Source organism: Otolemur garnettii, unplaced genomic scaffold (assembly GCF_000181295.1).
Source record: "Otolemur garnettii isolate 467f Iridium unplaced genomic scaffold, OtoGar3 scaffold00003, whole genome shotgun sequence".
Classification (NCBI taxonomy): Eukaryota; Metazoa; Chordata; class Mammalia; order Primates; family Galagidae; genus Otolemur; species Otolemur garnettii.
In genome coordinates, this window is record NW_003852398.1 from 40,278,863 (window position 1) to 40,289,516 (window position 10,654).

Here is a 10,654-nt window from a genome sequence, read left to right on the forward strand (position 1 = left end):
CCTAACAGGTAGCACTTTACATTGGAGTCTCTCCCCTCCATTCTACCCTCCTGGCTGCAGAGGTGGAAAAGCTAACACATTTCACAGACTTTCAGACTCTTTTGCAGCGAAGGCTTGACATGTGAACCAGGTGCCACCAGTTGGGTGCAGTCACTCCAGATTTGGGGAGCAGATGTAAGGCGGAGACTGTCTTCCCATCTCCTTTGGTTGTTCCTGTTGGCAAACAGGTTTTTGCCACTATTACCAGCGTTCATTGTGCAGCCTCTGGATAGAACTGCAACAGCAGCGGTGTCTTGATTCTAGCTGACTGGGACCTGGATTCCACCCACAAGAATGAGTCTCATGCTCTTAATTCCAGCATCCATGGGAAGGTGGAAGCAGATAGCCCTACCCTGGAAGGCCAGTTCTGGATTTTCCTGAGAACTCTCTCAATGGTCCATGAGGCACCCACTCCTTCAGCCCTTCCAGCCATTTGTAGCTCCTCATTCCCCATATCAAATCCCTCCTTATTCACATCAATAATTTTGTTTCTGTTTCCTGCATTGAATCCAGACAAAGATATAGATGCGGGTATAGGTATGAGCCTGGCACTACTCTATGAGCTCTGAATACACTACCTCATTCAATCCCCAACCTTATAAGGTTAAGTCTGACCTTGGTCAAGTCACCTTGCCTCCATGTGGGGTTAATAACCCCCGACCCTGTGTGCCAGGCGCTGTGCTCAGGCCTTTATATGCTTTATCTCCTCACGATAGACCTGCTATTAACATTAGCTCCTTTTTCGAAAGAGGACTGAGATGCTAAATAACTCGCCCAAGGTCACATAGTCAGTAAGCGACAGAACTGGGTTCCAGCCCACTGCCAAGTACATCCGCAACCACCACACTATGCTGCATTAGGGGAACCACCTCCCAAAGGCTGTCGTATGGGCACTGGGAGGCTACCGAAATGATAGTGCAATGATACAGAGGGGCACTCAGAGGGACCATCTAGTTAAAAGTGGGACATGAAACTCTGCTTTGCTTAGCATTTTACACAGGATGAGAACATTCCCCTGGTTCATATTAGAGAATGGAGGGGAGTAGCAGATGGAGATTATAGGCAAGAAGGGGATGACGGCCTCTCACTTCTCAGCAACCGCATAGACAACTAAGCACGTCTGGTCATTTCAGTGCCTGTGTCTGCAAGCTCTGGCCCAGTGGGTCAGATGGTAGAAGTGAAGAGAGTAAGATATACCTAGCTTTCAGGGGTGCGGACCCTAACCCCTTGGGCCCCCCCAAGTTCCCCCCAAAAGCCCAACCTCTTGCTAGGGGCCATAGTTTTGCTGTTAAGCCTTTGCTAATCCTTTTCCTCCCCCCAGAGATTTTTCCTTGGCTGCTTAGCCCCTGAGTGAAGTCATGTGTCTTTGTGCATAAGTACAACAACTATAATTTGCAGGGAGTTAATTACCTTCATACTTTGATCTGTTGGATTTCATCTCTATGGTTACCAGTAGAGTATAAACAGTCATCACTTGTCTCCTTTATATAAAATATTCTTGAAAAATACCCCCAGGGCTTCAATCATGAAAATAGAATATACAGAATGTTCATAGAACCTTTTAAAAACATCCATATGAAATTTTTCTTCACACAAAAATAAATTGGGTAATTATTGGCTATAAATAATAATGCAAGGGTTTTGCAGGCTTGTGTTTTCATTCTTAACCTCCAATTAAGGGCATTGGGTCTCCTAAGTAGGGCAGATCTGGTGAGGGTAACGGGTTGGCTGAGTGGCAGGTGAGAGTGTCCAGAAAACAGTGTCCAGCACTTGATGATGTTCACTCTGGGGGGCCTGGCACTCGCAAGGACCATTCAGATAGGTGACCGCTTAGTTATTGTGCTTGCTGATCATGGCTACTAGGGGCCTTATACCGATGCCTACGTGAGCAGATGCAACCTCTGTTGAATGAATGATGATAATGAAAGTTAATATGTGTCAAGTGTGTACCATGTGCCAGTCATGTCATGGGCTTTACAAGTATTTCTTCATGTGATCCTAACAATGTCACTATGAGATGGATAGTATGTCCAGTTTACAAATGAGAAAGGGGGACTCAGAGAGGTCACTCACCTAGAAGAGATAAAGCAGTACATATGCCCCAGCCCATCTCAATGCAAAGCATCTGCTTCCTCCACCCCCCCTCTGCTGCTACTGCACAATAGTCCCCCAAAACATGAATGTTATGTCTGCCCAGCAAACTCCCAAGTGTTTAAAGTTACAGACATGATGGCTTATCTAACCCACCAAGAGGGAGCTCTCGGGATGGTAAGCCCATGACCCTGGTCAGTGGTGTCCACCCATTAGTAACTCTGTGTCCCTGGCGAGCCTGTCCATTGGTAGCCTTCCCATTCAGTGTGGACCCCTTAGTGGCTCTGACCTCTAGGAGCCCATGAGGTTGAACAGAGTCACCATGTCGCACACCCCAGAGGGCATACAATGGGAATGCTAATGCCCAGTGGGCTCATGCAATACTACATCCCTGCCCATAAAATTTTGTCTCCAAATGGAGCAGGTGACAGAGGCTGCCTGGAGGTAGAGCTGGGTGAGGGAGTGAGTGGCGTCGCCAGAATGACACTGCCTCAGGATGGAGGGCTACACCTGTCTCCACCAGGGACTGTTTAGAAATGGTCCTAAGGCATAGCAGACCCATGAGCCTGAGGCCTAGTTCCCTGGAATGGGAGTTGGGAGGCTTCAACACCCTTCTGCTCTCTGCACCTAAGTTTCCTTATCTGTGAAATGATCATAATCATCACAGTGCCTTCTGCCTAATGGGAAGGCAAAGAGTCTTCCCTAAGACCATGTGCAAATGTGCTCCTCACATAGCAAAGTGCTATGTGGAAGTTGATGCCAGGAGACAAGCTGAGGCTGGCCCAGCCTTTGTATCAGTCGCTCCCTCTCACTGATCCCTCCAGCAGTGATGACATCCTTGGGGCCTACTGGTCTACTTTTGCTCTTCTCATTGGGAGCCAACTTGGGAATGAGCAATTGGATTCAGTTCCACCATGACACCCCACCCACCTTGCCACAGACCAGATCCCTCCCATAGGCCAGGCACCAGGATAAGTGCTATCAACATCAGCTCATATGATTGTCACAGTCATCCTATGAGGGCACTAACCTGGCTCCATTTTACAGATTAGGAAACTGAAATCAAGAGGTTAAATGACTTGTCCAAAGTCACATACCTAGACAGGGAGACTGTTGTGTGGCTACAAAGCCTGTATTTCCCCCCCCACACTGTGCTGCCTCTTGCTGCCCTCTGGATTGTAATGGAATTTGGGGGACAGAATGTGTTCGGTTTCACCAAACCTCTCATTTTATCCAAGAATCCCCAACTGAAGCCACTTTCTCCCCCAGGGAAATTTAAATAAAGAGCCATTTTGCAACTAAACAGATGTCTATCCCAGAAACCACGAAAGCCTAAAAAAAAGCTGAATTTTAAACTCAAGTCATAAATTAGAAATGAAGCCGTTGCGGCAAGCCCTCCAATTCTCCAACCACTAACGTCACAGGGTTTGGAAGTTTCTCTCTTGCTCTTTACTGAGCCTTGTGTTCCTCAGCTGTGGTGATCTCCCCAGGGAAGTGTCTATTCATTCTATAATTATTTCGTGGCCCCTACTGTGTGTCAGACACTGTACCAGGCAAACAAAATGACTTAATCCCTGTGGTCACAAAACACTTGATCCAGTCTAGCCAGTGGCCAGGGGGCTGGTCCTAGAAGCTACAAAGTCTTAACACCAACATTTGTCTGATTCCTAATTCCAAAAAGAATGCCAATGACCCCATTAATCCTTCCCACCATTTTCAGAATATGCATCTGCCATTTAGTTTGTTAATTTTTATAACTAAAGCTATCATCAGACTTCAAAGGCACATTGATTACATCTCTAAGAGCCAAGATCTGGGCATAGATGCAATAAGGGAACAGGCTATCCAAAGTGAAGACTGCTCCTCAAAGCCCTGGATGTCAGGCTCCCACAGAAATGGGCCATTGCAGAGCTCTGGGCTTATCAGTCAGTCCCTCAAGACACCGCCCTCCATCTTCCCTGTGGGGACTTTGGAACTTTGTCTAAGGTGCTGGCAACTGCAGATGCTGCTTAATCAACTGCAAATGCTGTGTAATTAAACGGAATCATCTCCCCAGATTCCTATTCTGATTGACTCTGCCAGAGGTTAAACACTAAATACTCACTGAGCATTGACCTGGGTCAGGACACATCAGTTGTGACTGAGGTTGACTCAGGGTTGCAGCACAGGGAACCAGCTGTAAGGGAGCCTCTCCAGGAACAAGCCACCAGCTCCTCACGGCTGCCCAGAATCTCTCCCTGGGGATGGCTATGTGCTTAGGTCTTTGGATCCCAAGATAAGCAGCCCTGGCTTCTGCCCTGAGAAATGGAGGATGCTGAGGAGCCCAGCAGCCATGACCAGAAACGGAGGGACTGGTCAGCCGAGTGTGCAGGGGGAAGCAGAGCTGCAGGAGCTCTTGTTGCAATATAACCTTGAGAGCCTGGACACTGTTCCCTGAGCCCCTAATTGTTGAGGCTTCAAAGAGCTGGGGATCCCAGGCCCTGGTGAGGAGCTTCCCCTGGCTAGTGCTAGCGCTCCAGGACCTTGGGTGGCAGCCCAGGGTGACCAGTGATATTCACATATGTAACAGAATGTCTCTACCAGGCTTCTCTTCCTCCCGAGCCCCACCCCCCACTGCACTCTTTCTCTCTCCAGGGCTGAGAGTTCTGCTGAAAAGGCATTAGTGCTTTGGGGGCTTTCAGAGTTTCTGGAAGCCCTTCCTATTTCCCAGGGCCATCTCTAGGCCATTTCAGGACACAAGTGCATTCTTTCCCACCCCTCTACACACACACACACACACACACACACACACACACACACTGACTCCATCATTCCCAACTAGCCTTCCTCTTCTTCTCCCAAGAAGTCACACCCAGCAGCTTTCCTCTTCCATGAGACTTACCCTTCCATGCCCTATTCCCTCGGTCCTGCCCCCTGAACCCTGAGCACACCCTGTTCTGTGATGGTATGCACTTACCAGTGACACTTGTTAAGGCACATCTAGAGCTATGATGCCAGGGTATTGGTCTAAAGAGCACTTTCACACATACCAAGGGTGTGAACATCTAATAATGGACTTTCAGAGACAGGATAGAGGCAGGATGTTTAGGAGCAAAAGAGCGCCCCCAGGGCAGTAGGCAGCGTCTGTCCCTGGCCCTGGGCTTAGTCAGGCATCCCCACAAGGCTGGGCACTCAGTAAGTGTGCGCGCATTCTAGCTGTGCTTCTCCTGCCACCATGCCGAGGGGAGCCATAGATATGCTTCTTATTCTGGATACTAGTCTTCGAGCCAGGATGTCAGCTCCATTCCTGGCCTGGCACTAACGGACCTTCGGCAAGTCAGTGCCCTAGCTCAGCCTGGGTCTCTCACAGGCAGGGGTGGGTGGTTCTCAAGGGCCCTTCATGCCATCAGTCTCTGGCTCCAGGACCTCCCAGGCTCTGCCCTCACAGACCCTGAATAGTTTATTTGGGAAGAAGCCCAGGAAACAAGAGGGAGGGAGATGAAGGAGAAAAGGTTGTCATCAAGATCATGGGCTTAGGCAATGGGGACCCAATTTTGCCAGGGCTTCTGAAAGTGTATGGGCACCTCCTAGAACTGGCCCTGGAAGGGCAGGGCTGGGGTATTCACCCCCCAGCTCCCACTCCCACTGCCTGGGCTCTGCCCCCAGAGGTTGCACTGACACCTCCCACCCCTTCCACTTCTCCAGGATATGTTTTGAGTGATGGGATCTCTGTAGGCTGGAGAGAGAAAGCAGAGGATGCGCGGAGCTTTCGAGGTCAGTCAGAACTGTCCAGTGCAGCTGCCACTGAAATGAGAGGTGGGCACAGGAGGCTCCACAACGAGAGCCACAGGCCTGTGCTCCTGCCTCCTGGTCCTTAGTCACACTCCATGCCTCGGAAGGACCATCCCAAGAACATCTAAGTGATGTGCCACACACTGTGCTAGGCATCAAGTAATTACCTGAGAACAAACTGTCCCAACTCCTGTGACCTGCGCAAGTCCCTCCTCTACTCTGGGCCTCAGTCTTTATCCTCCAAAAGGTGGTCAGAACTCCTACCCCCCAAGGGTGGCATGAAAACATCCGCAGGGACACCGTGTGGCCCTCTATGCTTTGCACTCGCACCTTCAAGGGGCTGGGGACACGCTTTCCACCAGAGACGTGCTGTCTGGTATTGGGATCACAGGCACCCTGTGGGTAGGGGAAAGCTCTGGAGAGAAGGCAGCCCTAAGCACACAGACACTGGAGGCTCCTGCCTGCTGCGCGTCAGGCAGCACTGGGGGGCAGTGTGACGCTGTGGCCACAAAGGCCTGGGGTCAGGAGGAGGTGTGGCTCACAGGCTGGCCATGCCTGCATGCTGGCTGACTTTAGAAATGGGGCATATGCCTCACATCGAGCTTGGCGAGGATTCAGACCAGTGTCCGTAAAGCACCAGGTACACGAGAGCCCTCCGGTCAGTGCCCTCTGAGGGCTGCCCTGCCCGAGGGCCACAGCAGGTCTGGATCTGAGGTCCTGTGTAGCCAGGTTATTGTCTTCCCCTGAAGCCTGCCACCCCCCTCAAGGATGGGGAGCAGTGCAGCCCCCCAGCCCAGGTGTTGGGTGGGGATGGGCCAGCAGCAGCCCTGGAAACGTTCAAGCTTTACAGTCCCTCAGCAGGTCTCTGTTCTCCTCCACTAGCTCAGCCCCAGCCCTCTGAGAAGCCCAGAGCTTAAGGGAACCAGGTGCCTTCAGTTAAAAAAAAAAAAATCTACAAATAAAGGGTGATTTTGCAAGGGGAGTGTGGTGCATTCTTGGGTGCTCCAAACACGTTTACAGAACCAGACACAGACCAAAAGCACTCAAGGGCCATGCAAAGCTCCCAGGCCCTGCAGGCTGGCTGGAGCCCAGGGCCTATGGGCACAGAGGTGTGGGAAAGGCCTTCCTCCTCACCTCACCCCCCAACAACTGCAACCCAGCAGCGCCTGCTCAGCGGCTTCTGCTGCACACTGAAGGGAGGAGACCGGGAGGTCTCGCTCACCAGGAGTCCATTTGCACAGGCTTTCCACATTAGAGGTCCTGTGTGCACAAGGACAGCCTTGTCCTTGAAAGTGCTTCACCATGCCCTGGATGTGGGCAGGTATATGGGAACCTTGGACGAAAACATCCCAAATCCCTACTCTCCAGGCACTCCCAGACATGTGGTCCCTTTCTCTGTCTCTCACAAAAGTAAACCCAGGAACTTACAGTATCAGGAAAGCAAATAGACTGGATTAAAATGCATCTATAAAATCTTCCATTTTTGCAAGACCACATGGGACATCCAAACTTCCCAGTGCATGAGACCATGTCAACCATCAAACACACTGGCAATGGGCAGGCTTAGTAAAACTCAGGGGCCCATAAATGTCAGTAGCCTTTACTGAAATATCAATTATCAAAGTTTGGTTGTGGTGCCATCAGCATATTGACTTTTGGAAAATTAACCTGGAGCCCCTATAGGACTGGGCCCAGGTCTAGGTTAGGGTCCAGGCAGACCATGGCACAGCTCACTCTTCACTGCATGACAGGACATGGGGTTGAGTGAATGTGGGAGCAAGACCCAAAGTGCATCCTGCACCACTGCCCGTATCAACTAGAGAGACTTTCAGGGACCCCAAATTTAAAACCACTGAGTTGGCAATTGTTCATGTCAGAAGGTCTGTGTTCATCCCAAGGTCCTTGAAAGCACCCTAGGTATGTAAAGCGGTGATGACACAGGGCTAGGAGGGCTGGTGAGATGATGTGTACCAAAGAAAGACACACTGTGCAGTATGGCCGGATGTGTGAGGGCCCCTGTGTGTGGGCACAGCCTGGACTTGTGGGAAAGTTGGAAGCTTCCATGGTGCCCTTTGTTCTCTTTAGTTCTGCTGAGCTGTTTTCAGAATGATGTAGCTTGTCTGGTTTTTCACTCATATTTTGCTTTTTTGGTTGTTTAAGAAATGAGAGTTGAAATGGCCTCAAATAGACCTAAGCACCAAATTCAATGTTCTAGTCAAATTGATTACAAGTCCCTGACACCAGAGGGCTCTCCCCAGAGCCCCCTTGCTGCCCACACTCCCTGCTCGGGTTCTGCCTTCCCATCAAACCGGCTACTCCAAGACCCACCCCACACCCCGTTCATTCTGTCCGTCAGGCTTCTCTCCATTGCTGTCCCTGTGAGTCACCTTCTCGACTTCTGTAATCTTCCTCATCCTTCAACATTAGTTTCAACTCCCCGCTTCAGGAAAGCCCTCCTGATCCACTTGTGTGGGACTGCCCTGCGGCCACCCCCTGGAACCCCAGGCATTAGTCAGTAACTCATTTACAGTGTTCTCTGCAGCCAGCTGCCTCGGGCCCCTCTCCACTGCAGACCCCGCGCTCAGCAGCTGGCCCACAGCCCTGTAGCCCTGGCCCAGGGCCTGGTACAGAGCTCAGTGAGGCCTCAGCTTGATGTTTTCAGAGGACTTTGCCCATCACAATAAAAAAAAAAAAATCCCCTCTCCCAGGCCAAGGATGGCAACTTGGACAAATACACGTTTTATCTCAATCCAAATGAATTTCCACATGTTAATAGCTTTTTTCCACTACAAGATAAATAAATTTAGTCTTTTTGTAATATCACAAATAAATTTTTAAGGAACTACCCCAAATGTTGTGTTTTCAACAATAAACTTGTAAAACTCTGTTAGTCCACCCAAAGGAGCAGCAACCAGCAACTGTAACTCAGTGGGTGCTTTTACCAGTGACTGTTACAGTCAGGGGAACAAAGACGTGCAAGACTCAAAGGTTTGAATCTTTGGCCTCTGCCTTCTCCTTCCATCCCCGGACCTCCCAGCCATGGTACTTGGGAGCAAACCCACCCTGCTTCCTACAGCCCAAGCCTCACGAATCAGGGTCTCCACCAACAGGCAGAGGAAGCACCCACCTTAGCACAGGGGTCCTTTCTCAGCATCTCTGCGCCAAGCTCTCCTGCCCTCTCTCTCTCCAGCATCCACATCTGGTTTCCCTTCAGCACAAGTTTCACAACAGACAGATTTTGCACTTCGAGGATTTATGGTTCCTGCCGCCCCTCCTTGCTTTTGATATGATTCCATTATGTGCTTAAAATCTGGGCCGTGCTCTTGGCTCCAGGGAGCTGTTTATGACAATTCTTTTATGGCCTTAAATCGCTCACTGTTAAGAATCTGGTCGTGTTTAGAAGCAACGACTAGTTGCAAAGACAGAAAATTGCAACATATCTCAGACAGTTGCTTGAAAAGTTTTCTTCATAGAAGATTAATTAAGGCGTTTGCACAGCAGGTAAATCCTCTGAGCAACGCCTGTGACCCTGTTCTCCATTGGCCGCCCAAAACACTGATTTAAAAGCAAGTTAGTCACAACCCTCTCACCCCAAACCCAATCACTTCCTCCCTTCTGCTGTGCCAGAGACCCCACTGACAGAAGTGTTGCTAAAAATAAAAACACCAACATCACAAACACCTCCCTCTTGGTAACAAATGAAACGAAGAACCATTTTTCTTTCCCAATCTCTGAAGTACATTTTTCAGGAGGCAAACAATTCCAGGAATAAGGAGACAAAGCATTTATCCCCTGACCTTTGGGCAAGGTCTTCCCTTGACCAGAGTGCTTCTTGCCTCCCAACTCCCTCTTTACCATCCCGACCTCACCCACTATCCAGAGAGGTCTTCCTATGAGGCAAAAACTAATCATATAAGTCTCTGGCTTGAAATTCTCCAAAGGATGCCAATCCTTTTCTCACCTGGATTTTCTCACAAATGCCTCAGCCACCCAAGACCTGCACACTTGGCGCTAATCTACATATACAGCTGTGCCATGATCCCTGGCCCACGTGCACAGTGCTTATTAGCATCCTGGAGTACCCCTGACCTTTCCATCCTGGAGCAGTCGCTTAAGCTGTTGCCCTTGACAGCATGAATGCCTGCTTAGCTGTACAAGAGACTAACAGTGTGCCTCACCTCCCTTTCCCCATCCTCTGCCCATAGCAGACACCAAGGGGCTCCACGTCTGTTTGTGAGTCAGACTTCACTGCAGAAAGAAGGTAGCCCCAAACATCATCACTCCCCTCTGGCACTGAAGGTAATGTAGCCAGTTAAAATACACGACACGCCATGCAGTTAAATTTGAATTTCAGATAAACAACGACCAATTTTTAGTGTAAGTATGCCCCCAAATATTGCATGGGCATCTTGTACACATATTTTTGTTTGCTAACTCTGACAACCCTCACTGGTTGGGAACGCTGGGACACCTTCCAAGGGGAGATGAGGACCAGGTGGCAGCAGCACACAGAGGAAGGCAGTGGCAAGATCTGGGCGAGGGTCGGAGTGTCCCCCCACAAACGCCCTCCTCCTGGGACTCCAGAGCCAGGCCACTTGCCCTTGAATCTCACCTCTGCCACTTGCCAGTTCTCTTGGGCAAGGAATGCACCTTCTCCAAGCTTCAGCTTCCCCATCTGTAAAATGGAGATAACCTATTTCATGTGCTTGTTATAAGAATTAAATAAATTGGTTCAGTGCCTGTAGCACAGCGG